Source organism: Pinus tabuliformis, chromosome X (genome assembly GCF_031772625.1).
Source record: "Pinus tabuliformis cultivar Carrire ecotype Pingquan chromosome X, CPIR1, whole genome shotgun sequence".
Classification (NCBI taxonomy): Eukaryota; Viridiplantae; Streptophyta; class Pinopsida; order Pinales; family Pinaceae; genus Pinus; species Pinus tabuliformis.
The window spans coordinates 244,736,012-244,761,786 of NC_142308.1; the positions used below are offsets into that span (position 1 = coordinate 244,736,012).

General features: G+C 39.3%; 1 long non-coding RNA gene across 3 annotated transcripts in view; it reads right to left on the minus strand.

Annotated features, from left to right (window-relative positions):
- The window catches only part of LOC149139289 (uncharacterized), a 114,108-nt gene extending 90,643 nt beyond the window's left edge, over nucleotides 1–23,465 (minus strand). The window contains exons 1-4 of one of the 3 annotated variants that reach the window (XR_016264551.1): nucleotides 23,164–23,465; nucleotides 22,842–23,054; nucleotides 22,622–22,746; nucleotides 22,238–22,292 (exon numbers count right to left, since the gene is read on the minus strand). This is a non-coding gene — a long non-coding RNA (uncharacterized LOC149139289). Of the gene's footprint in view, nucleotides 1–22,237; nucleotides 22,314–22,621; nucleotides 22,747–22,841; nucleotides 23,055–23,163 lie in introns of all 3 variants that reach the window. The other 2 variants (XR_016264552.1, XR_016264550.1) reach the window with 2 other exon arrangements.
- Between the last annotated feature and the right edge of the window lie 2,310 nt (nucleotides 23,466–25,775).

Below are 25,775 nucleotides of genomic sequence, written 5' to 3' on the forward strand. Positions count from 1 at the left end.
CAACAATAATTACACAGGTTCATACACCCGTGCCAGAAAACACCTCTGTGGGAAAATGCCATGGGATGGAGATAAACAAATAGGAATCAAAACTTGTACAGGTGTGTTAGCAACAGATAGAGCCAAATACATAAGGGAAGAGGAGGAAGCCCAATACAAATCCAAAAAATCAAAGGGTTTCTTTGAACCAAGCTCACAATCACATGCACAAAGAACTCCTTCAACATCCTCCCAAGGCAGTGGATATGGAGGCACAAGGTCACCAGGTTTAAGGCGTAGAACCATATCAGATTTCCTTGATGAAGGGTGTAGGAATGATGTGGATTCAAAAGTTTACAGGTTTCTCTATGCATGTGGGATACCATTCAATGTTCTTCACTCACCTTATTGGCACGAAATGGGTTCTGCAATAAATGATGCACCTAAAGGATACGAGAGCCCTGGGTATGACAAGGCAAGAACCGTTGGACTTGATCATGAAAAAGCAAAAATATCACATTCTTTGAATAGAATGACAGGTTCTTGGACTGACCATGGGGTGTCCATTGTATCTGATGGATGGACAAATGTAAAAGGAAAGCCATTGATAAATGTTCTTGCTATGTCTGTTAGTGGTGCCGTCTTTCTTTCAGCATATGATTACTCAGACAAGTTCAAGACCGCCATCAACATTGCAGAACCATTACTTGAAACAATTGACCGTATTGGGCCATACAATGTCATTCAAGTCATCACTGATAATGCTCCTAATTGTAAGGCAATGGGAGAAATTATTGAGGATAAATACCCCAACATATTTTGGTATGGATGTTTGGTTCACACAATGAACCTTTTGATGCATGATATTGTTAAGAACAAAAATGAACAATACAAATGGATTGGTGATTTGTACAAGAAAGGCAAACAAATGATAAAATTTATTACAAATCATAGCAATACCCATGGCCTTTTCCGTAGTCACTCAAGATTGGAGTTGTTGAAGATTGCGAGGACTAGATTTGATAGCTATTACCTCACCTTCAGGCACCTTTTGAAGGTAAGAGAGTCATTGGCTAGCATGGTATCAAGTCCACACTGGCAGGTATTAAAGTAAAGGGATACAAATGCAGCTGACAAACAAGGTTTTGAACAGGTGGAGGAGGCCGCTCTTGATGGTATGTTTTGGGCACATGTGAGGCAAGTATTGGATTTCACCAAGCCCAGTTATCACATGATTCGGTTTGCAGAAACAGATAAACCAATGATTTGCGAGGTGTATGAGCAGATGGATACCATGTTGGGGCAAATAAAATATATTGTTGATAACAATGATCCCAACTTGTACAAACTGATTCACAATTGTGTGTGTATACGGCGGGATAAACTTAATGTTCCACTACATTGCTTGGCGTATATCCTTACGCTAAAATAGTACTCTACATCTTGGTTGGGCCAACCTACACCAAGGGGTGGGGTTAGGGCCAAACCCCATATAGATGAAGAGGTATTTATAGGATATTTGCAAGCATTAGAAAAGTTGATACCTGACAGGGAGGAATGTGCTAGTGTGCATCTTGAAATAGGCAGATACTTCAGTTGCACTGGTTTGTTTGGTGCCTTTCATGCAATGGAAGATAGAGACAGATTTCATGCTCTCACATGGTGGGAATCATATGGCGGCCATGGACTTTTACCAAAATTGACAAAAAAAGTTCTCTCACAGGTTGTAAATACTTCTTCTGCAGAGAGGTGTTGGAGTGTTGGAGCACCTACAACTTCATACATAATGTGAAAAGAAACGGACTCAATGAAAACCGGGGAGAAAGCTTGGTTTATGTGAACTACAACTTGAGGTTGTTGATTCATTACTATGATCGGGCTTATGAGGATCCAACATATAAAATTTGGGACAACCACCCAGAGGATGATAATTTGGAGGATGGCACTATACATCTTGAAGAACTAGAAGCGGAACTTATAAGAGAGGAAGATGAAGCAACAACCATACCACCTCCACCATCCAGTAGCAGTGCTCGAGTTATGAGTCATGTTCCTTTGATGTTGCCACCTCCATCTACACCCTCACGTGGAGGGCATGTGCCTTTTGGTTCTGGTCGTCGGTCTGTGCGGGAGACTCCTAGAAGACCACCACGACCTGCTCATACATTAGACACTTCTCGTGGCAAGGGCCACATGTAGTAGTAGATAATAGATTTACAGTTTACTTGTCTTTTCTAGTTTCTATTAGTTTTCATAATTGTTGATTCTTGACTCTTTCATATCATAATGATATTTTTTTAAAACAATATATGACTGTGACAATTTAAGTTTGAAGTTTGAAGTTGGCAATTATAACTCATTGGTAATGATTCTGAATTATGAATATGATGCTTCGTGAAAGTTGTTTCATTTCATTTCATAATTCATTTTATAACATTTCATTTCATGTTAGATATTATTTCTTGTAATGGTTAAACTTAGCTTACAAGTACAACTTTGGTGATCAATGATGATAAATGTTATATATTGAATTTTCAATTTTGAAAGCTTGAAGTTGAAACTTTAAGATTGATGAATCATGATTCACGAGACTCAATATGTTGTATGTTACTAACTTGTGGACGTGGTTGATGAAGATTATAACTTCTAGATGATTGATGTTATATGGTTCAATGATCAATCTATGTTTTTTTTATGTTTTTTATATCTAATTCATCATTCTACATGTTTTTGTTGACATATATGTATCAAAATATAAATATATATATATATATATATATATATATATTATATATAAAAATCGCCCTGGGATTCACTCCCAAACCGGGAGCTTTTGAAAATGTCACTCCCGCTCCCATTTTCTCTCCCGCTCCCAAGTAACACTGGACGAGATGAAGAGTAATCAAAGAGAGTGAAAGCTAGGCGTGGAGAGAAGGTTGTATGGCCAGGATATTTGGATCATAGATTGACCTATCAGACTTCGGAGGATTGATTAAGGCAAAGGTAGAGGCAATGAGTTCGGTCCCGGTATTGGTAGAAAGGTCGATCAACCTCGATCTATAACTCCAACTCAACTAGACTACTAGAGACAGGAAACATGGGAAATAAGCATGAGCCGAGAACACGAAGGCAAGCCAACCCCCCCAAGGCTCATTGTTGGGGTGAGACTAAGATTCACCTTCCCCCCCAAGGCTCATTATTGGGGGTGAGATTGAGATTATTTGTATTACTTATGCCTAGTTGTGTTACTGCTATGCCCGCTAGCAATGCCACCGTTCATTAGTTCATTTCCCCACTTATGAGGGGTGGTCCACTAAAGGAATGGGCGGGGTAGCCACGCCACCTTTAAGGAGTGAATTTCCCCAATCTCAAGGCATTGTATGACTGGTCTTGTTTGCTCGTATGGTTGGATGGGAAATGCCACCTTTCATTAATTCATTTCCCAGTCTTAAGATATCGAATTGATAACCAATGAATATGCCAAGTTTATGAGGGGAATTTCCCTCTCCGCACCCCCAGTCAACATGGCTAAACCCTGGGTGAGGGGCCGTGAAGTCAGGTGAGCTACTTCTTTCCTATAGGTGAGGTTATGTAATTGAAATAGTCTGCCAGGGGGTTAAGTCGGCCCATGTCCCGGATCTGCCAAACCACCCTACCAAAGCTAACCATGCTAACCCTATTCCCTCAAAGTTAAGTATGTTAAAACACACTGGGTGCATTCGCCAATATAGTAGGTCGCATTCCCCGATAGAGTTTTGAGGTATGAGGTATGCATTCCCTGACAGGATGTATGCATTCTCCCATTCTCCAATGAATATCTTTAGGCTAGAGAGAGAGTCTCCTCATGAAGGTTAGGACTTCAACTCTCTATCTGATCTCCTATAAGGTCAGGAGATTAAGAGTCGGTAAGAGTAGGTAAGGATATGCTCTTGTAGGGAGGAAAAAAGTAGGGAAGATCTATGGAGTAAGAGTAGGTAGGCCAGACTATAGGGTATGCCCCTGCCCTAGGTAGGAGGCAATAAACTACATTTCTGCTATATAAAGTAGGGTCTGTTGAAAAACCCCAAAGAGAAGCCTTAACTCAAATAAGTAATCTATCATGCCAAGAGCATATCAAGCAATTCAATGCCTTTTTGATGAATAAAGTAGGTTCTGTCTTTCAATGCCAAAATTCTTTCTCTTTGTCTCTATCTCTGAGCTTCTCCAGACTTCCTTATTTATATCAAGGTTAGGCCTTAATTCCTTATCTGAGCTCCTTTATCTGACCTAACTTAATGAGCTTATCTTAACCTCTCCTTAAGGCTATAAGTAAAGGGCTTCAACTATATCCGCTTAGCTGCTTAAACTCTATTCCTTATATAGGGCTTATCTCCTTAAACTAGATCTACTTCTCAATGCCCCTTATCTGACCTGAAGTGAGCGAAGTGAACTGGGCCTATATAGGAGGACAAGAGTAGGATTCTTGTAGTGGTAGGTAGGGGTAGGAGACTAGGTAGGAGGGGAAAGAGGGAGTAGGAGTTGGTAAGATATGGAGGGTAAAGGCTTGGAGGAGATGCACCTGCCCTATATCAATCCCCTAGGCCAGAGGGAAAGTGGGAGAAAAAGCACTTCTGCTATATCAAGTAGGGTTTGTCTTTGGGCCCGTCAAAGTAAGGGGTATGGCCCTAAGTAAGAGGGGAAGGGGAGAGGTACACAATAAGAGTAGGTCAGGTCCCATATGAAGGGTAAGCTGGACTATATCTCCGGTAAGAGGACCTATATCTTTCCCTTAGGCTAGTTAGAGAGTCTCATGATTCCTTATCTGAGCTCCTAACTTCCTTATTGTCAGATTCGCCGAGAATTTTCTAGAGGGAAAATGGTCCAACACCTAGGAACATCACCGAGAAACAAAGTATCTGTATCAAGGCTCCTATATCTGAGTTAGGCTGCTAGAGAGAGAGTCTCCTTGTCCGGCCTTGTCAGGTAAAGGGAGGTCAAGGGCTTAAACGAATATGTCCTGTAGGGAGACGAAGGCTTGTCCGGCCCCTGCAGGGCACCCCTAAAGAGGGAAAGGTCAGGAGGTCAAGGCCCTATATGAAGGGGATACTCAGAGGGTCTAGACTACTGTTATTTGTCTCTTATCTAGATCTTAGCTCCTCTATCTGAGGTTAGGAGAGAGAGTCTCCTTGTCTCTCTTATATAGGGCTTGAACTCTCTATCTGCTTCTTAGGCTGCTTCTTAAGGCTGAAACTCTATCTGCTTGAGCCTAATGTTCCTTAAAGTCAAGGACTTATTCCCAGATTGATTGGTCTTATTCCCCTTAGAAATTCGAGGTCTTAATTCCCTAAGAAGTGATAGTCTCCTTGTCTCTCTTATCAATGCCCCTGCCCTAGGTTTGAGGTATGCGGTCTGCATTCCCCGATAGGTACCCCGAGAAAAGGTCCTTATTCCCCGACAAGATGTTTCATTCCCTGATAAGAGTCCCCTAGGGTTAAGAGGGTATACTCATGTTCTATAGTAGAGGTTTGCATTTCCCGACACTGTCAGATTCATCAAGCACTTTTGAGAGGGAAAAGGGCTTCCCACCTACACACAGCGCTGAGAAAAAAGGAGGGGAAGAGTAGGCCTAGGTCAGAGGGTATAGAGTGGGCCAAGATTGTCCCTAGGTAAGAGGAAGTAAGGCCCTACTATATGGTCTCCTCTGCTTGTCTGGCCTAGGGAAGGCCCTATAAGGTCCATAGGGAATAGCCCTATATGGAGGGTAGGGAGGTATAGGACCTATATGGAGAGGGTAAGGCTCTATATGGAGGATATGCACCTGCCCTATAAGGAGGGATGGAGGGTATAATCCCTAAGATGAATGGGATCAAATGCATTTTTGCTGAAGAAAGTGGCTTCTTTTGAGTAACCCCAGAGTAGAAGTCACACCCGAATAAGGAATCTATCATGAGCCTTTCTTTCTTAACGAGAAATTGCATTTCTGATATGTCAAGTAGGTTCTGTCTAAGGGCCCTAAGAGTAGGGGTAAAGAGTAGGTAGGAGGGTCAGGAGGGGATAAGTGTAGGGGGGATAAGGCCCTCTAAAGGTCTGAGGTTATAGGTTCGGCCCTATAAGGAGTTCAAGGCCATATAAGGAGGAGATGTCCCTACCCTATATCAGGGTATCAGTGGGTATGAGGACAGCCCCCGGAGGGAACATCCCTATTAGGAGGGTAAGAATGTATGCGTCTTATTTCGGCCTTTTTCAAAGAGAGTCATCGGCGAATACGACCTAGTAGGATCACTCTATCAAACAATACGACCTAGTAGGAGAACTTTATCGGACAATGCATCCATATAAAGGACCTAGTTATCGAACAATAGAATAGTTGTAGTGAGACATTTATCGGTGAATGCTACGCTAAACCTCAATCTCATACAGCCCCTGTCCCTGCCCTTAAAATAGCCCGCTCAACCTAGTTTCTCTATTTCCAGATAGTGCCTGAAACCCACCTATTCAAGGTGTTGCCACCCTCTAGCTATAGAGATAAGACAGGTCATGAGGAGAAACCCTAAGCCCCTTACTTCGGGTAAGGAGGTTCAAGCAGGTAACTCCTTGTATCTGTCCTCAATGAATGCTCTATAACCATAGGTTCCTTCAGTCATATACCCCTCCAATACGATTGAAGTATACCACCATTGCTGACAGGGAGAAACAATACCCACACTGTCAGAGATCCACTCGTTCTATCTCCAGGCCTTTTGTCAGTACCCTTTGGGTCGCGTTCGATACGAGTATGTTACCTATGTGATTATGGTGTGAGATTTGAGAGCAATATTAGTACGTAAATCAAAGAATATAGCAAGGGTAGTTCCTTATAGACGGATATATAAGATCAAGGGAAAATTTGATATATGTCATTCTTTATAGCAAGATAAGGGCTTGATTTGATATCAAGTTATGAGGGATTTCTATATCTGAAGGATAGGTTCTTTTCCAATATACTGTCTATCAAGGGCAAGGAGGAATGCTTATGAGTTCAATAGCAAGTTTCACAAAATCTAATAAGGATAGGACTGAATGAGTTATATCAAGGTGGTTAGGAATTTGACCTATATATGAGCTCCTAGATCTTAGGCTAAGAGTAGGGAAAGAGGGGATAAGAAGGGGAGAGTAGGCTCTTGTAGCAGTAAGAGTAGGAGGGTCAAGGCCTTAGGTAAGAGGGAAAGAGCCCCTGCCCTATATGAAGGGGATAAGGCCCTATAAGGACGGGATGCACCTGCCCTATATCAGTCCCCTAGGCCAAAGGATATGAGTAGGGGGACAGGTAGGGTCTGAGGGTATAGATCGAGGTAAGAGGGGGAAAGAGAGGCCAAGGCCCTATAATAAGGTAAGAGTGTCCAGTTAGGCTAGAATCATTATCCTAATGTGCCTTTTCCCCAATCCTTCTTAAGGCAGATAAAGAGAGAAGAGACAGGGGAAACCTAACTACTTAATACCGCTTCTTAGGCTGCTTCTTAAGGCTTTTAAGGCTCCTATATCTGAGTTAGGCTAGAGAGAGAGGTCGTTAGCTCCACTCTTAAGGCTAGTGGTTGGATTAAGAGACAGGGGATGAAGAGAAAGGGACATAACTACCGCTTCTGACTTCCTGAGCTTCTCTTAACCCACTTAATGAGCTTCTATCGGACTTAGCATGGGTAAACAACCATATCTGTTGCTTCTTAGGACCGCTTCTTAAGGCTCTTAAGGCTCTGATACCACTTCTTAGGACTCTTCGGATTCTGAGTTTCTCTCTTATCTAATTGTTAAGGAAGGGGTGGGGATAGGTAAGAGGGAACACCCCCGGAGGGAATGCACGGGCTCTGTAGGACAAGCTCTGCAGGACACCTCATGATACCGCTTTCTCGTTCTATATATGTGTCTCTTAACCGCTTCTTCTAACTTAATGACCTAACTGAATGAGATCTCATAACCGACATACTTGATATACAGATATAGGCTATTTATGCATATAAAGTTCTTCATCAAATCTAGCACATATAGATCGAGTAAAGTGAGATATAGAATATCTTAAGGGACAGACCAACTTACCACGACTTCTATCGGACTTATCAAGGTCTGACTTAAGGATATCTAATAAGGATATCAAGTCTTAAGGCTAATGGAAGGGTAAATACTATATATGAGCTCCTATTTCTTACTTATCTCGTGCTTGTTCTGAGCTCCAGATATCTTAGGCTAAGAGTAGGAAACTCATGCTTGTGTTAGGCTAGAGAGGGACAAGAGAAAGGGATACCGCTTCAAGCTTCGAGGAGGGGAGTATGTTGAGCGAAGCGAGCTCGACGAGAAGGCAAGTAACCTCACTATCAGACTTCTCAACTTATCTGTCCTTATCCGAATATCAAGCTATAGGAGATGGAAAGTGTAATTGTCCTTTAAGATAGTAAGTGTTTTATACAGAGATATCAAGGTTAGGACTGAATACCGCTGATATGACGCATTCCTTATATCAAGATATAGGTTGTATTTTAGATGAAGTTATTAAGCAAATATGTCTTATATCTCTAGGTGATTTGTCAATATACTTTCTATCAAGGAGACTGACTTCCAACTATGACTTCAATTCAACAATATAAAGGGTCTTTTTTTAGCTTATTTTAATCAGACTTACTTATCAAGGGACAGGGGAAACCAAATATGATGTGCCTAACTAAATGAGCCTCTCTTCTCCTCTCTTCAGGCTACTTGACTGAATGACTTACTTATTCCTTATCCTTTGGTTGGATTAATATTGGAACATATAAGGTAGGGTAAACCGCTTCTTTCATGATACCGCTTTATCGGCTGAAACTCTAAGGAAGAGACAGGAGAAACAACTACTATAATTGCTTCAGTACTTACCTTTCTATTGATTGGATGTAGAGGGGAACAACTCTATCTGCTTCTGACTTAATGATGGTTGTTGGCTCCGCAGGACACCACAAGCCTAAACAGAGAGATGGCGGTAAACCTAATAAGATAGGGCTTCTTCAGGATACCACTTCTTCTATCGGACTTAGCTAGGTACTTCTATACGGATATAACCTCTCTCAAGGACCTGACTTAATGACCTTCTCTTAACCACTTCATGAGCTTCTCTTATGTTGGATTAAGAGGGGAACAAAGCTATCAAATCAATCAAGGCTAAGGGGAAATTACCGCTATCATGATCCTAATGTTCTTTATCTCCTATCTCTCTTATTGTTAGGATAGGACAGGGGAATCTGAGCTAGATCTGAGCTCCCCCGTAGGGAAATCTGAGCTTCTCTCAAGGCTCCTATCTCTCTAATTAAAGTATAGAATGGGTATATTCCTTCTAAAGAGGACAAGGGAGAAGAAGGGAAAACCTCCGTGAGAGAACACGAGGGCAAGCGGACCCCAAAAGGGTAGCGCAGACCCGTAGTTTGACCGAAAGGAGGGATTTCCCTGATGATCCCTTTCAAAAAATATATCAAGTCTTAACGCTAAAACTCTATATATGTGTCATGAGACCACTTATATTCGCTTCTGACTTCAAGGGTACTTTTTCCACTTATCTCAAGGAAAAGGAGAAACAACTACTATATCTGCTTCTCCTTCACTACTTACTGGATTTTGGATGAAGACAGAATGGGGAAACCTAACCTCATAATATAGGGTTGAAACTTTCTTCAACTCTATCGGACTTATCAAGGGACAGGGTAAACCACTTCTATAATGAGACCACTTTCATCTTTTCATCTCAGGTGTTGCTTACTATGGAAGTGCAGGATATAGCTCAGATGCTGGTGTTATTGCTACTACTGGGTGGTCACCCAGCACGCACTAGGGCAACAACATTTGGATACAGGACGGGTTAGGGGCTACTAGCTTGAGAAGAAGGAGGGATTCAAGTCAATAACCTAGAACTGGTGAGGATGTTGGCCCCGGTAATAGGCTTGATAAATGGAAGGAATCCTATCAAGGCGGGTTAATGGCTTTTGAAATAAAATAGGTAGGGGTTCTTGCCCTGGTTTTAACGTTGTTTCGTTCCTTGCTCTGGTGGCGCCAGAGATCGAGATAGAGACTGACCAGTTGAAGTTTACCGAGTTAAAGAACCACCGTCAGTGAAGGCTTTATACGTGGCATCCTTTCTTAGAGAGCCAATTTCAATAATAGAAGCGACTTAATCTATATAATTTTATGAAGCTCCTAAGGATGAAAGGACTCCACCCTAAACTGATAAATACAAGTAGTTTTTTTCCACCCCCATATGTTGCTCCCCTCGGTATCGAAACTTTAATTTAGATGATTGACCAAGTGCACTAATCACGATTGGAGGGAATGACTCGTACTATGCAACTGGTTCTGCTCAACGGTACTAGCTAAGATCTTCCTAGAGCTTTTGAAGACGGAGTTGTACTACTAAAACACTATAAAACTCCGTCCTCAAAAATAGGTGGTTAAAAAATGGAAGGGCTCAAACCTCCGCTAAGGCGAGTTGCTTGTGTCACCGCTAAGGCGAGATGATTGAAGTGTCGCTAAGGTCGAGATCAGATATCAATGCGACAGTCAACTGCGATGGCATTTAGTAGTGGATTTGAGCTTTTCTCGTAATACAACTGCAATGGTTGATGCGATGGTTTTGGTTACCCCCCCACCCAACAAGTAACTAAAGGCATTTCTGGGAATACAATTGCGATGGCATTTAGTAGTGAATTTTATCTTTTCTGCTACTAAAACTGCGATGGCATTTAGTAGTGGATTTTCTCTTTTCCGCTACTAAAACTGCGAGGTTGCGCAAGCAAGTGAGACCAAATGGAATAGGAATGATATATATTATATATGTCATTACATATAGATTGTAGTCTTAAGAGCTCTAGAGTCAAAGGATAGATAAGTATCGAAGTTACCAAGCGAAAGTACTCGGTCAGAGATGCACTTTTGTTTATAAGGATCCCACTTGCTTGACGTTAGGAGAGCAAGGAGAAAAGTGATAGAGGGAAAGTACTATACGGAGATGTGCATATTCATGTTAAGGTGAAAAGAATCAAGAAGTTTCGGAGCTATAGAGGGAAAGTACTCTATAGAATAAGGGGTCAAAGTGTGAGGATGCTCTCCTAGATGAAGGTCCCGTATATGCCTAATGGGTTGTTATCGAGTAGGAGGCTAGATAAACCTAGATAAGGTTTTTAACACCAGAGATAAGGCATTTATGAACAAGTCATTTTTGGTCGATGAGGAAGGGAATCAGGGGGACGGTCCTTTAGGAAGGAAGTCTCACTATGGTTGTTTGATTGGTTCAAATGCGACTGATGCTAGTGATTCAACTCAGGCTATTAGGTATGGAATATAGTGAGATTCAATCAACTATTGATTAGAATATTCGATAGAATACCATTCTAGCTGCTTTTCCCACTTAGGTGGTTCCTTTGCTTCCTTTGCTTCTGGCTTTCTAACCTTGGGAGATGATGGGCGAGTTAGCTTTTCGATTTAGCTTCTCGAGAGGTGTTCTGTGAAGCTAACAACTAAGGTCATGTTCTATTTCCCGGTAAGGTACAAAAGCAGATTCAAGGTTGAAACGAAAGGAAAGAGGCTTATTCTGGATTGAAAGGACAGAGACATATTCTGGGTTTATAGAGGAAGCCAGATTTCATCTTCCATAGCTAATCATCTTCCAATTCCAATTGTACCTAAGCCAATCCGGGATTGTAGGAAAGGATTGGGTCTTACCACACCTATCTACCACCAAATCTCCCTTAGAGAACTGCTATAGAACTGTCCACCCACATTGCAGGAATAAGGGTCTTCCCACGCCGTCTCCCCATTGTAGGAATATGGGTCTTCCCAATCCATCAATCCACATTGTAGGAATCCGGTCTACATTATAGGAAAGGAAGCCATATTTCCGTAGTCCATAGTACGTATTTAAAGAGGAGCACCCAAGCACTGCGGGGAAAGTGATTCAACCATAGTTATTCTACATCCATAAAGCATAAAGTTATACAACCAGTCATTTCTACAACCAGGAAACTCCTTGAACAATCATTTCTACATTTATTTCTTTTTGGGGCTTGAAATTCTAGGGATTGGGGACTTGACGGTTGGAATTTAAGGGACTTTCAGGAGCGAATGGATGGATGTTCGCTATTGTTCATGGGTTAGTACTATAGCAGTCCTATGATAGAAGTCATTAAGAGTAAGGTAGGGTGAGAATGGTCTACCATAGATCCCTCTTGTAGCTCCTCAGCTCATGAAGCAAGATAAGTAAGATTTTGATTGATTGGAAGGTAAAGCTTGACCTCACACCCATTCACACCCACTCCGAAGACTTGACCAGCTCTCTACAGCAGAAGGAACTCCCATCAAAGAATGTATACATTTTTTCCAAAACCACATGCACATATAGAAAGCATTACGCTTTCACCCCACCCACACCTCTCTCCCTCTCTTTTACCAGCAGTACCAACATTCTTAGTCTCAGTGTGTCTCTCATTCGTATGTATCAAATGGAAAGCCTATCTTAAGCCTATTGAAAGCCTATCGGTACGCTTATCATTACTCTCTCTAGCACTGTAAGGAAATTGACAATAGTGCGCTATAGAGTCAAAAGAGATAGATCTCCCAATCAAACGAATGAAATTCCCAAACAATAGTAAGGAATGGCACTCGACCAACTGATCCTAAAGTCCCCTCCCTCGCCTCGTCTTCCCACCATATGTATCTCATTCTTAGTCTCAAATGGAGAGCCAATCGAACGAATGAAACTCCCAAGCAGCGGTAAAGAATGGCACTGAGCAGTAAGGTCGTAAGTGCTATCACTGAGTGATAAGGTGGAGCTATCGTGGGATTCAAACGTTTCTGAATTCTGCTAAATCGCCTTTTGCTTTGACTCGAAATTTGCTTTGACGAGAGGAATCTTTTGAAATAGAGCATCCTGGTAAAAGGTAAGCTTTCTTTGGGGTGTTGTTAGCTGGGCTTCCTTGGCAGCGGTAAGTCAAAAAGATAGGTACCTATCTGAAAGAAAAATCTATTTACCACCCCACCCTGGGGATAACGTCGCAATAACGTGTTTGATAAAGGCCTTTGAAGCAGGTTTTTAACATGCGTTCGAGATAGATCCAATCCGATTGAGACTTGCCTTCTAACTCGCCTTCAGAAATTTATCCAAGCATTATCCAAATAATGGCTTGAAGGACCTAGATGATGGAGTTATGTCTTTCATTCATGAAGGAAAGGTTCAATGCTATTGAAATTCCATTATGTAGACTTCCTTGAAGGAAAAAAAGAACTAGGGACGCTACCAGTACAACTTACCAATCCTATTTGAGTTATTAGCCCTGAAGTTGGGTTAACCGCCTCATGACTCTCTAATCTGGTTGAGTTACCCGCCTCATGACCGATGAAGGGTGCACAACAAAGAAGGGTTTGATTTACTGGTTTGCCCTGCGGGGCCCAGACCCGTAGAGCGTTAGCCAGGAGCCATACTGTTTGGGTTGTCTTGATTTACTGCAAGCATCGGACCATGAAGCTTGTCAATATTGCGAAGGACGCATAGCTTAAAGCCATAGACTTCGATGTTGGTACGTATTGCTAAGGATGCATAGCATAAAGCCATAGACTTGGATGCTTTAAAAAGAGACTAATTCTTCTTGCGCCTTGGGCTCCCTTAAAGTGAATAACTATTTCACTTATCTCCTAAAGTGAGTAACTCTAGCACTTTCGAGCTTGTAGTTCGTTCTCATTGCACACCTTCCGCCTTGAATGTGGCCTTCACTCTCATCTTGCTTTCTTTCTTGAAGGAAGTACTTACAAGGTAACCACTTATCATTGAAGAGTTGTGAGGCTAAAGTTGTGACTGAAGAGCTTTCTTTTTGGTTTTAACCCCAAAAATTTGTCTTTATCCTATCAATATAAACTTCTACATCTTCTAATCTACTAATTGGGTAGGTTCTTTTAATACCCCGGTTTTGACCCTTGGAATATAATATGTGAAATCATGTATTATTCGAATTAGGTGGTTTATGTTATAGGATACAAGCCATGTGGGCTTTGTTAAAGGACCCTATGTGTCAATAATGTAAATGCATTGTAAATATTCCTAGTGCAGACGTCAAGGCCAAGGCCTGACTAGTGAATGTGTATGAGTCCCCATGATGGGTTAGGATTATGGTGTGGTTGTTATGTTTCCATCTTGTGCTTATGTTATGTAAAATCATTCACAAAAAGAAATATATCATAATATAATTAAAAAATGTTGCATAAGAAGCAACAATAGTACTATGATACCACAAGACGGGAATCTAAAAGGGGGTGCATGGGTGATTTGACTTGACATCTATCTCTTGGGAAGTCAAACCTCCCTTGCCCATGCTTACCTACAAAAATTTCCCATAAAACATAGAATTGGATGTTTCCCCATGCTTCTTGGGATCGGCATGAAAGGGCGAGTTGTATCAATTGGTTAACCCGAATCCTTTGCATGTATGATCCGACGGGCCCTACTATTATTACTTAAGGCACTACACATTACCTTATTAATCGAAAAATGGAGGGTTGGGATTTGAGTTCCTTTAGTCATGGAACATGGCACAATTGTGTATATAAAGTGGGGCCTCTCAAACACTAGCATGAAAGCTTTGTGCATCAACACCTGTTGGTTGGGATGCAAACGATCATACACAGCTAGATCAATAGGTGTTGTTTGGGAGCTTCTGGTGAACCTCGATATCCATACCATTATAGACGCAAATAATTCGCCCCCGTATATTATAGGAATTAATAATCTAGAGGGGAAAAAACTCATTTTCTAGATGATGGACGATGAGAAACTCATTGAACGGCTTATTTCCCTTCCCTCGCTCGGAAACAGACTAGCACTGTGCCATATCTATTACGTATATAATTTAACAAATTTTGTTGTGTCTGTCTCGCAACTAGCTAGACGTGTAGCAAGCGAATTCATAAGAAAACGTTTTAGATAGGTAGGTATTCCCTTGGGCGATCGGATAAGAGTGACTATGGGCTCTCTAAGAACTAAAAAGAACAAGAGAGGCTGCTAAGCAACAAGTCCCTGCCAAAACACTATGTTCGAAAAAGCTAGAGATTAATGAAAGTGTTTGACAGACTTTCTAACGCATGTACGCAGACATTGCAGGCTTCCCTAGTGCTAATGAGAACACAAATGCAGGGTTCTTTGTGCTTGAGCTGAGTCTGCCTGCCTTACCTATCTCACCTGTTGAGTATGCCTTACATGAATTTGCCTTACGGTCCTTCCAATCGTTGAGAAAACATAAATCCAATTTTTTTTTTCTACCTGCCTTACCTATCTCACCTGTTGAGTATGCCTTACGTAAATTTTCCTTACGGTCCTTCCAATCGTTCAGAAAACATAAGTCCATTTTGTTTGTCTGCCTGCCTTACCTATCTCACCTGCTGAGTATGCCTTACTTGAATTTGCCTTACAGTCCTTCCAATCGTTGAGAAAACATAAGTCCAATTTTTTGTGTGTTGTACCTGCTTTCTCAGGTGAAATTACACTTACTGCAATTTTAGTCTTGAGTTTGCTCAGGTGAAATTACACTTACTACAATTTTAGTCTTGAGTTCTTTAGGCTGAGGTTTTCACTTACTGCAATTTTAGTCTTGAGTTCACTTACTGCAATTTTAGTCTTGAGTTCTTTAGGCTGATGTAAATTTAACTCAGATTGAGTTCTTTAGGCTGATGTAACTTTAACTCAGATGCATTTCCATTTACAGGGTCCTTGTTTATGCTGGATAAATGAATGTGGGTGTTTCCATCTTTTAGGAGAGGAGGTTTTTTTTAGTGCCATTTTGTGGCTCCTTGATTGGATCAAACTGTTATCTTCAAGTATTCAAGTATTCAAGTTATGTTTTCAATGATTCACAGTTTGACTCCTCCATCTCAATTACTGTCCTTGTTACAGAACTAGAATGAGTAGAAGCCTTAATGTCCTTCCAAACAACACTGAGGATGAAACTTCTTCCTCTGCGGAATCATTTACTGGTTCCTGGTCACCAACGGCTTTTGGAACCGCATCAGTAGACCCCATTGTTGAAACAGAAGATTCAGTATCGGTAAATCTAGATACAGATCCACGTAGAGAGCACGACAAGACTTCGATGAACATCATAGAATATAGGAACAACAGTGCACCTAGTAGGAACACTAGCTAATGGCAGAACAACACTTGTATAAACAAGTAGAGATTCTTATAGCAACATATTATTATATTAGAACACCACATCTTGGAACACTAGCGAATGCCGTAATAGCACAAGTCAGAGCATTAGGGAATAACGGAGCACCACAAGTGGGAACACTAGCAAATGCCGGCACAAAGTCTAGGGACAGCACTACAAAGCCTTTGAGAAGTCCTAGGAACTAGTACAAATGGCTTCACTACACCACTTGTAGGAACAAGATAAAAGACCACGATAGTTAAGATCCTAATGTTAGGACTCTTTCTTTGAACATAAGAAAATCCTGTAACATTATCACTGAGGGGAACAACTAGAAATGTAAGAACAAGTAGGGACGCAAGTAAGGATGCTACAACAACTGACTCGAATGCTGGGATTCCAACTAGCACCACATTCACTTATTTCATTTACTCCCATCCTTTTGACTTGTGAAAAATAGGTTGCGATTCAACTGAAAAGTCAACAACTAGATTGGGATCTGCATCACCAATAAATCATTTAGGGTCAGCTAGGGGGGCCTAAGTGGTGTAGCTACATGCACCTTGATAAAGTAGTGAAGGTAGGAAGATAGAAGAGTCTAAGCTATAATAATGAGTTTGAACTGGTGCTTTCAACTTTCTTATTATACCTAAAGATGCCTATTTTGAAGAAATTCAGGAGCAACAATACAGTTACTTCAACGATTATGGAGAGCTCTCTGCCTTGAGTGATATATAAGTCATTGTGGAATGCGGCATATAAGTTCTTCGCGATATGTTAGTTAGTGGTGGGATATATAGAAAGAAGTGCTACTGAACAACCCAGCCTCCTTACTACCGAGCCTACTACTAATTAGTTACCCTTGCAATCAACCCCGCTTCCAATAAATAGACTAGAGCTTCGAACCTCGAACTCTACCTCGATGTCTATTGTCCTTGTTCCAGAACTAGAATGAGCAGAAGCCTTAATGGCCTTCCAAACAACTTCAAGATTGGTTTTATCATTCAGAATCTGAAATAGTGTAGGGCACAAGACTCATATATTAGAAACAATATGCAGTGGATAAATTTGGTGGGAAAAATACTAAGAAAAAGAAAACAATACCGTAAGCTTGAAAAGCTATTATACAACCTCAGCTGAAGTCTGAAGATGCTTGCCTACAACTAAAATTGAATGAGAAGACATCGTAAGCTTGAAAAGCTGTTATACAACCTCAACTGAAGTTTGAAGATGCTTGCCTACAACTGAAATTGAATGAGAAGACAACCCATAGACTTGAATTCCATTTCGGTTCTTAGGAGAATCTTGGCATCATTTTCTGAGAGATGTCTTGCTTGAATTTACATTTATCAGACTTCTTGGATTGATTATGGTAAAAATAAATGAGATTGTTCTTCAGTCTTAAATTATCTAGAAGAATTCAACTCTGACAAACAGTCAGAAGTAACAGCTATGCAGCTATACGGAAAAGTTTGTAGCAGTTATTGTTAAGTTTTCGTACCTAGTAAGAAACTTTGGGAATACGCCAAACATTATTATACGAATCACAACCATTATTATACTAATCACAACCATTAGAGCTCTGAGATATGCCACACCTCTTGTGGTTTCTTCTTCCACGTGAAGCGAACATTTCTGTATACATTTCAGGACAAGAGGATGGTCCTTCATCAATGCAAATATCAGTTGGATGAACACTTTACAGAAAAGAGACCATAAGCCCAATTTCTGAAAACTTTATGAACAAGGAGAAACCCAATTCCATGATTAACAAATGAACTAACGGTGATATCAATTCAATTCAAACGTGTAATCTATCTGCAACTGAGAACAAGTTGAGATAAATAAATATATTGAAAGAGGAAAAATATAAAATAATAAGAATACAATGAGTAACACACATACAAAACATAAACCATAATGCCAATTCATGAAATTTTTCTTACATGCGAACATAAAGAAGCTTCACTCCAGATAAATAAATGAAATCTTTCTTACAGGCGAACATAAAGAAGATTCACTCCAGATAAATAAATGAAACTAACCTTGGTACCAATGCAAATGTGAACTTTATTTTCAGAATAAACAACAGAATAAAGACCAAATGAAAGTAGAACAGATAGATTATGTTAGATGGGTCAACACTTTACAATGAAAAATGAAGCTATCAAAATTAAAATACCAACGAAAAATACATATAGAACAACAACCATAAGCTTATGTCCTGAAAACTTCCAAACGCATTAATAAAGAGAAACACAACTCCATGATCAAAATATGAGCATAACATTGGTATCAATCCATGATCAAAATATGAGCATAACATTGGTATCAATGCGAATGCATAATCTGTCTGCCGCCTAATCATTAAATATAAGAATGAATGCTACAAGAAAACCAAAAGAAGAAAACATGTGTACCAACTTCAGACTTGTGGTTGCTCATGCCTTGATTGCATGCAACCCACGTTGCAATAAGATTATGAAACTAACGCATGTACATGTCATTATCCTAGTAAAATAGATGGCCTTGAAAAACTTAGATGGAATCACCCCTCCCTTGAGGACTGCCTTACTATTGTAATGCCACCCCAACTACAAAGCAGATAGGTTCAAAGCTTGGAATGAAAACAGTTACCCATAAAAGAAATAGATAAAGATTCCCATGGCCTGGAAGGAACATGTAAAGGCTTATAAAGGTCGTGTTTCCGATTTGCACGTTTGTTGGTACTGCAAAGGGTAATTGTGGATGAAGGTTTCAATTTGGCGTTGCATAGCGGACTAGGAAAAATGACGCTATAAGTTTTGTAAGGTTTTTCAAGTGCCAAAATGACCACAATAAGTAGATAAGTAGAGGATTGGATGGGGCTTAAAACCATTTATAGCTAGATGAAAGAGACCAGATAGCAGGAGATCCTCTCGGTTTCACAGTTCTAATTTCCAGTAATAGGGCATTATCCTTGGGTTCGTGACCTCGTTTTGAACGAGGGTGCGATGGCTATAGAGTTCTAACTGGGATTTTTCACGAATTCCAGATCACCAGGCTCGAAGCACAATTCGGGGTTGGGTTTTTATCGCAAAGCATGATCTCAGGAATGGAACCAGAGTACGTACAAGAGGTTCTGAAAGCAATACTCGCTGATAAAGTGTAGAGGCTAAGGAGAAATATGAGGCTCCGCTCCTGTTCGGCTAAAACTCCCAGCCTCGGTGCTACTTCAGGTTCACATATCTCATTTCGTGCAAAGATGATAAATACCAAGTTAACATAGTCGTTTTTCCAGTAGAATAGGCTAACTGATTCTCTAGAGGTCGTTCCGTCCTTTAGCACCATGCATACTTGGTCCTGGATCAAAGTTGTGTTTGATTCACGGTGTGTAGAGACTCAGAGTTTGCGCCTAAAACTATATCGTACAACGAGCTATTTACCTGACCAACTCACGACTATAGAAATACCAGCCATTTACCTGACCAACCCACGACTATAGAAATACCAGCCATAGGTGAAATACCAACCATAGGTGGGTGAAACAATCTATTTATCTAACCCAGGGCATGCTATGATATAAGCTTTGGTGGTAAGATAACGCAGGGCATTCTATGATATAAGATTTGGTGGTAGGATAACCCACGACATGCTGTGATATAAGCTTTGGTGGTAAAGACAACTGGTGGTGGTAAAGACAGTTGGTGACGAGTTGTCAACATGCAATGAGTGGTCAACATGCAGATATGTTGTGATACAAGCTTTACCATAAGCTTTGGTGGTAAAGACACGTTGTGACGAGTGGTCAACATGCAGATACCAGCCTAGCTAAGTGATATTGCCCCAAGATTAGTCGCATAGCATTTAATTTCTTCAACTAATGCTAGCATTAATTTACCTTTACTTTATTTTTTCTCTAAATGTGATGGGAACACATCAATATAACATATGCTTCGGCCTCTCCCACCTCGGGAAGAGGCCAAATAAGACGGTGAAACATATTTCATAAGTTGTAAAAATTTTAACAACTAAAAACTTAGGTTATTTGCCATACGAATTAGCCCAGATTAATGCTAACAGGACATTTTCGATTACTATAGTCCCAGCCGCCTGTCGGCAGGGACTAATAAGATGACCACAGATTGGTCTTATTTGTGATCCTATATCCCAATAGATTATGTTTTATGTTGGCTGGGGTGGGTATGAAAACAGGATCGATAGAGCTCTGTCACGATTGATTGATTTCGAGATTGGTGGCATTTTTCATGAAATTGGTGCTGCCTACTCCCATGATAAGACTGCTAGCTACAGTTGAGGGATATATTCATCCAAATGTTTCACTAGAACTATTGGGGGACTGATAGCCAATCAGTAGATCAAAGTGTTTTTTGAATGTTCTATTTATAAAAATTGAATGTGGTTTCCGATGAAGTGAGGGAATGGGGCAGGGATACAAAAGTGGAGAAGGGAGATCAAAAGGTGTCGGATTCTCGAGTGTAGCTACAGTTATGCCAGTTCTAATGGCATATTGATAAATTCTACATATTTATGAGGTTCTGTTCGAAATATTTGTGCAACAACAAATATTCAATTTAAATTTAAATAACTCTGTAATTCTTTGCTATCTCTAACAACAAAAGTTCAATTTAAATTTAAGTGAACAAATTGATATGCTATTGAAAATACATCCAAATATAATTAAATCAAATCAATAAGAGGAAGGGAATTACCCTATGTTGCACGGGAACCGTTCCTGAGAGCTGGGAAACCCGTTCCGGTGGTTCCCACGCTCCTTGGAACTTTGGAGCTGCACAGGAACGTTCCGTTTTCTGTGGGAACGGTAAAAGAAACTTTGGACGGTTTCCGGAACTGCTCTGACTTAAATTTGCAAAGCTCCAGCGTTCCCATGTGGACCCATGTGGAAATTCGAATTGGCAGCGGTCTTTTAGCTATGACAGCTAGTTTCAAACCAAACATTCCAGTATGATTTCGATGGAAACTGCCAGCCTGATATGAAAATTGGCTATTTTGAATTCACTAATTTAATAATTTTCACTTTGAATTCACCCACGAAATTGCAGAATTTAGTAATTGAATTCACCCATGAAATTTTATAGTGAATTACGAACAATATGGTAAGTCAAAAATACTGTAAATCCCAAAGAAAAGGACCTGGGTAGAGAAAGACGCACTTGCTGTTACACACTGTATGATCAGAGAGGGAAATACGCACTTGTTATTAATAGACGATGCACTATTCGTCTTTCCACGAGTTTCTGTGGAAATGAATGGGTGGGAATGCTTTTGGCGCCCAAAAAAACCCTTCAGTGTTTTCATAAATGCTGGTTGCTATACCTCTTTTCACTGAGAGCTTTAGTTGTTGTTTGGCGTTGAGAGCGGAGAGCTAAGTTTGTTGAGAGCGGAGCGCTGAGTGTGTTGAGAGAGGTAAGTGTGTTGAGAGTTGGAGCGCTGCCCTTCAGCGATAAACTACTTGTTTCATTTTCATAAGTTCACGAAAAAACAAATCAAGCATATTTTATTTTTATTTTTGTTTCTGTATATATTCGAGTTGTTTAGGAATGCAGCGTTTAAAAATTTAGGCGGAAAGCTTATGGCTTAAACATTTACATGTACGATCCAACATTTTACTCGGACATGTTCATGGATACAACGCAATGATTAATTCAAAAGAAAATAATAAAATATGGCTTCAAACTTAAAATTGGTATCTACACTACATTAGTAAAAAAGTGCCTTTAAATTTGTTTCGGATCACTAAATTTTTTAAAGAAATATCTGCAAATTCTTTTTCTTACCTCTGTAACTTATATTAATATAATTTTAGTAAAGATTCACCCTATTGGTATATATTATATTTTTTTGGTAAAATAGGAGACATATGTCGTAACATATGTCAACATATATATCTTTTTGCTATGGCAGTGGTCTTTTTTATTATATTTTTTTTATTATATATATTATTTTTTGATTATATAATATTGCCGCTCCCAATTAGCCGTTTCCTGGAAAATTTGGGGAAACCTCTAGCCGTTCCAGACACCCGTACCCAAGTTCCCAACGTTCCCAAGTTCCAGAAACTCGTGCAACATAGGAATTACCACATATTAAATTAGATCCGTCAAAAGCATTCGAGCCTCTGCAATTCTTTTATATCTGAGAAAAAAATCAAACAATCTGCAATTCTTTTATACATGCGAGAAAAAAATCAAACAACAAAAATTCGGAAACTAGATATTTAAATTTCAATGTACTCGTAAACTGTAGAGTTAAATATGTTTTGCAGTACATAGATAATAATTTCTGTAAAAAAAAGTCATACGGTTTCTTTATGAGTGTAACCTAAACATAAAAGTATGAACCCAAACATAAAAGAATTCATGAGTATAGCGAGCATTAGCGCTATGCGCCACATCAGAATTTGCCTAAAGCACCACAGCATTAAAGAATTTAACTAATTTAAAGATAGGATTTAAAGAATTTACATAAGGCTATCGATTTGTTTGAACACATGGCCCGAGGGTTCAAATCCAGCAAGGAGGAAAAGAACTTTGATAGCAGCAAAGCTATTATTCCTCCTCCATGGGCATGCCCTGCTGAAACCACAGATCTGCAAGAAAATGCTGAAGGTTAGTCCGCCTGTGAAGACTTAGATGCACCAGCGGATAAAGAACCAAAAGTGAGAGGAGCATTCGTAGAAATCACCTAAATCGAAGCAGATTGTTCCACTCACATTGAAAGAAAACGATGGTGAATGCAGACAAGCTGAGCAACAGCAAAAGCAGGAGGCGAGAGGAGGCCAGAGTAGCTTAATGCGCCGAAGGAAGCGCCTGCACTGCAAGGGTTCCAGATCCAACAAGGAGGAAAAGAACTTTGATAGCAGCAACGCTATTAACCCTCCTCCATGGGCCGGCCATGCTGAAACCACAGAAATGCAAGAAAATGCTAAAGATGAGTCTGCCGGTCAAGACTTGATGCAGCAGCTGATAAAGAAATCAAAGGTGAGAGGAGCATTCGAAGAAATCACCTAAATTGAAGCAGATTGTTCCACTCGCATTCGAAGAAAACGACGGTGAAGGCAGACAACCTGAGCAGCAGCAAAAGCTTAATGCGCTGGATGTTTTCAGACATCAACGTGGATCATCTTTGGACGGCCTGGAGTTCCTCTGTCCGAACTACCAATGGCCGAGCAAAATTATAAATGCAGATTTGCTTACCGTCGATCATAGATACTTTATACGGTTGATAACCATTGTAATTTGTTTATTGCAACCGATGCATGCATTTGCAACACTTCTTTTTTGCCGAATTCTTTTCATTTTCGTGTGCATTGCAGCATTTCCCTTAAAATTTAAATGGCCATTTCCGTCATTACACCAGCAGTACTCTAATGTAAAAAAATTACAAAAATAGTGAAGTGAAAATGGATGTCAAAGTATACCTCACGGAGCATTTAAATGGCCATTTCCATGATTACACCAGCAATACTATAATGTAAAAAAATTACAAAAATAGTGAAGTGAAAATGGATGTCAAAGTATACCTCACGGAGGTTCGAATTACAAAAGAAAGAATAAGCCATGGCAAGCTCAATTTGCAGTGCGATGTTCTTATTATTAATTGAGGTTCAAACCATGGCTACCGTCCGATCACAAGAACGACAACAGAAATTATCATTGTCATTCATTCAGCCACCTGCACTTCTCATAATTCACACTGCGGACGAAGGCATGGAACTAAACTCCATTGGATAAACAGAGCTTGGAGCCGAATGGACTAAACAGATTGGGTCGCCAATAACGCTCTTTGCTACATAGAAAAGATTTTCACCTCCGTTCATTGGGCAATGTTCCACGACTTCTCAATGTCCACTTGACCAAATTACACCTGTATATTTGTGACACGTGTCACATTTAATTCAGAACGTCGCTGCACCGTTAGATTGGAATGCAGTTACAATTAAACGGCGATAAAAAAGGGTGTCAGAAAATTTCAAAGCCTGTTTGTCATAACCCATGGATGAGATCTTGTAATTGTGCATTAATCTTAATCAACTTATAGAAAACCTTCACCATCCACATTATTAAATTTGCATTCAGTTTCGTTTTTTTTATATACTCCAAATTTATTTTATTATTTTAAATTAATGGTTTAATCATAATATAATTTGCTTTTAATTTTGATATTTAAATGGAATAAATTAGATTTATGTAAATCCTATAAAACCTATTAAATTCTTATTAATGTTTAATTAAAATAATTTGGTTTATAGTTCAGCAAAAAATCATTTTTAAAATTTTATAATAATTTGACTTTTTTTATTATAATTTGACTTATAATAATTTGGTTTATAGTTCAGCAAAAAATCATTTTTAAAATTTTATAATAATTTGACTTTTTTATTATAATTTGAATGTCTATTTTATTGAGGTTTTACTAGTTTACTATTAAGATTGTTTGAGTGTTGGGTCACGTTTAGAAGTCTAATCATGTGGTAGTTCGCCCCACCTAAAACGACGAGTTACACAGGGACAAAACATATTTTATCTTAAGCAGAGTGCTCTAACTGTATGCTAATTAGACCACCAATATAAAATGTCACTTTACCATTTCCTTCTATAGGCTCTTACCAAATGTACCATTTTTCTATATAAAGGTTCTAACATTTGTCATTAGCTCTCTTGAAGCCACTTGATGATATTTGTGATATCTTTGCAGAGAAAATGAGCACTTGTGAGCTTAACTCATTTCCTCCTTGATATAGCCTTTATAGGACTCTGTATTATGGAAGTTTCCATTTCTTCTTAGCGTGGTAGCAAAATAATCTTCTGCAAAAATATTGCAAGTCAAATCTCATCTTAATTTTTTGGGTTTCGTTGGACTAGTGTAACAATACAGCCTGGTTTCAAGAGATGTTTGTGGTTGTGTAATGCTATTATATTAATAAAACAAGTAAGGTCAGACACATAATGTACAAGTAAAAGATTACGAGCATAGATCTATCTTTATACCAGATCTTTTAATTAGTAGGAGTTTATACCTGTCTTTTTAAGATGAATCAATCTATCTTTATACCAAATCTTTTAACTAGTGGGAGCTTATACCTGTCTTTTTTATCTTTATACCAGATCTTTTAACTAGTGGGAGCTTATACCTGTCTTTTTAAGATGAATCCATGCTCTTCTGCGCATTTTATAAGTTTTTGATCATAATCCGACCTAGAAATCTAGCCTTTCATTAAATTTGTATTCCATTTTGTTTTTTTAAATAATACTCCAGATTTATTATTATTTTAAAATAATGGGTTAATCATTACAAGTTGGGTGTGCATCATAATTTGTGTTTTATTATTATTTTAAAATAATGGGTTAATCATTACAAGGTGGCCCCTGCATCATAATTTGTGTTTAATTTTGACATTTAAATGCTAAAAATTATATTTATGTAAATCATATAAAATTTATTAAATAAATAGATTTCATTATTATAAAATAAATTTTATTATAATTTTTATATAAAAATTTAAAATTAAAATTAAAATAAATCCTAGTGAGAAAGATAATCATTATAGTTTAGTCATTTATTTTAAGCATAGTTTAATCAATAGATACATACTTTTTTTTCTAGGTTTTTTCCTTT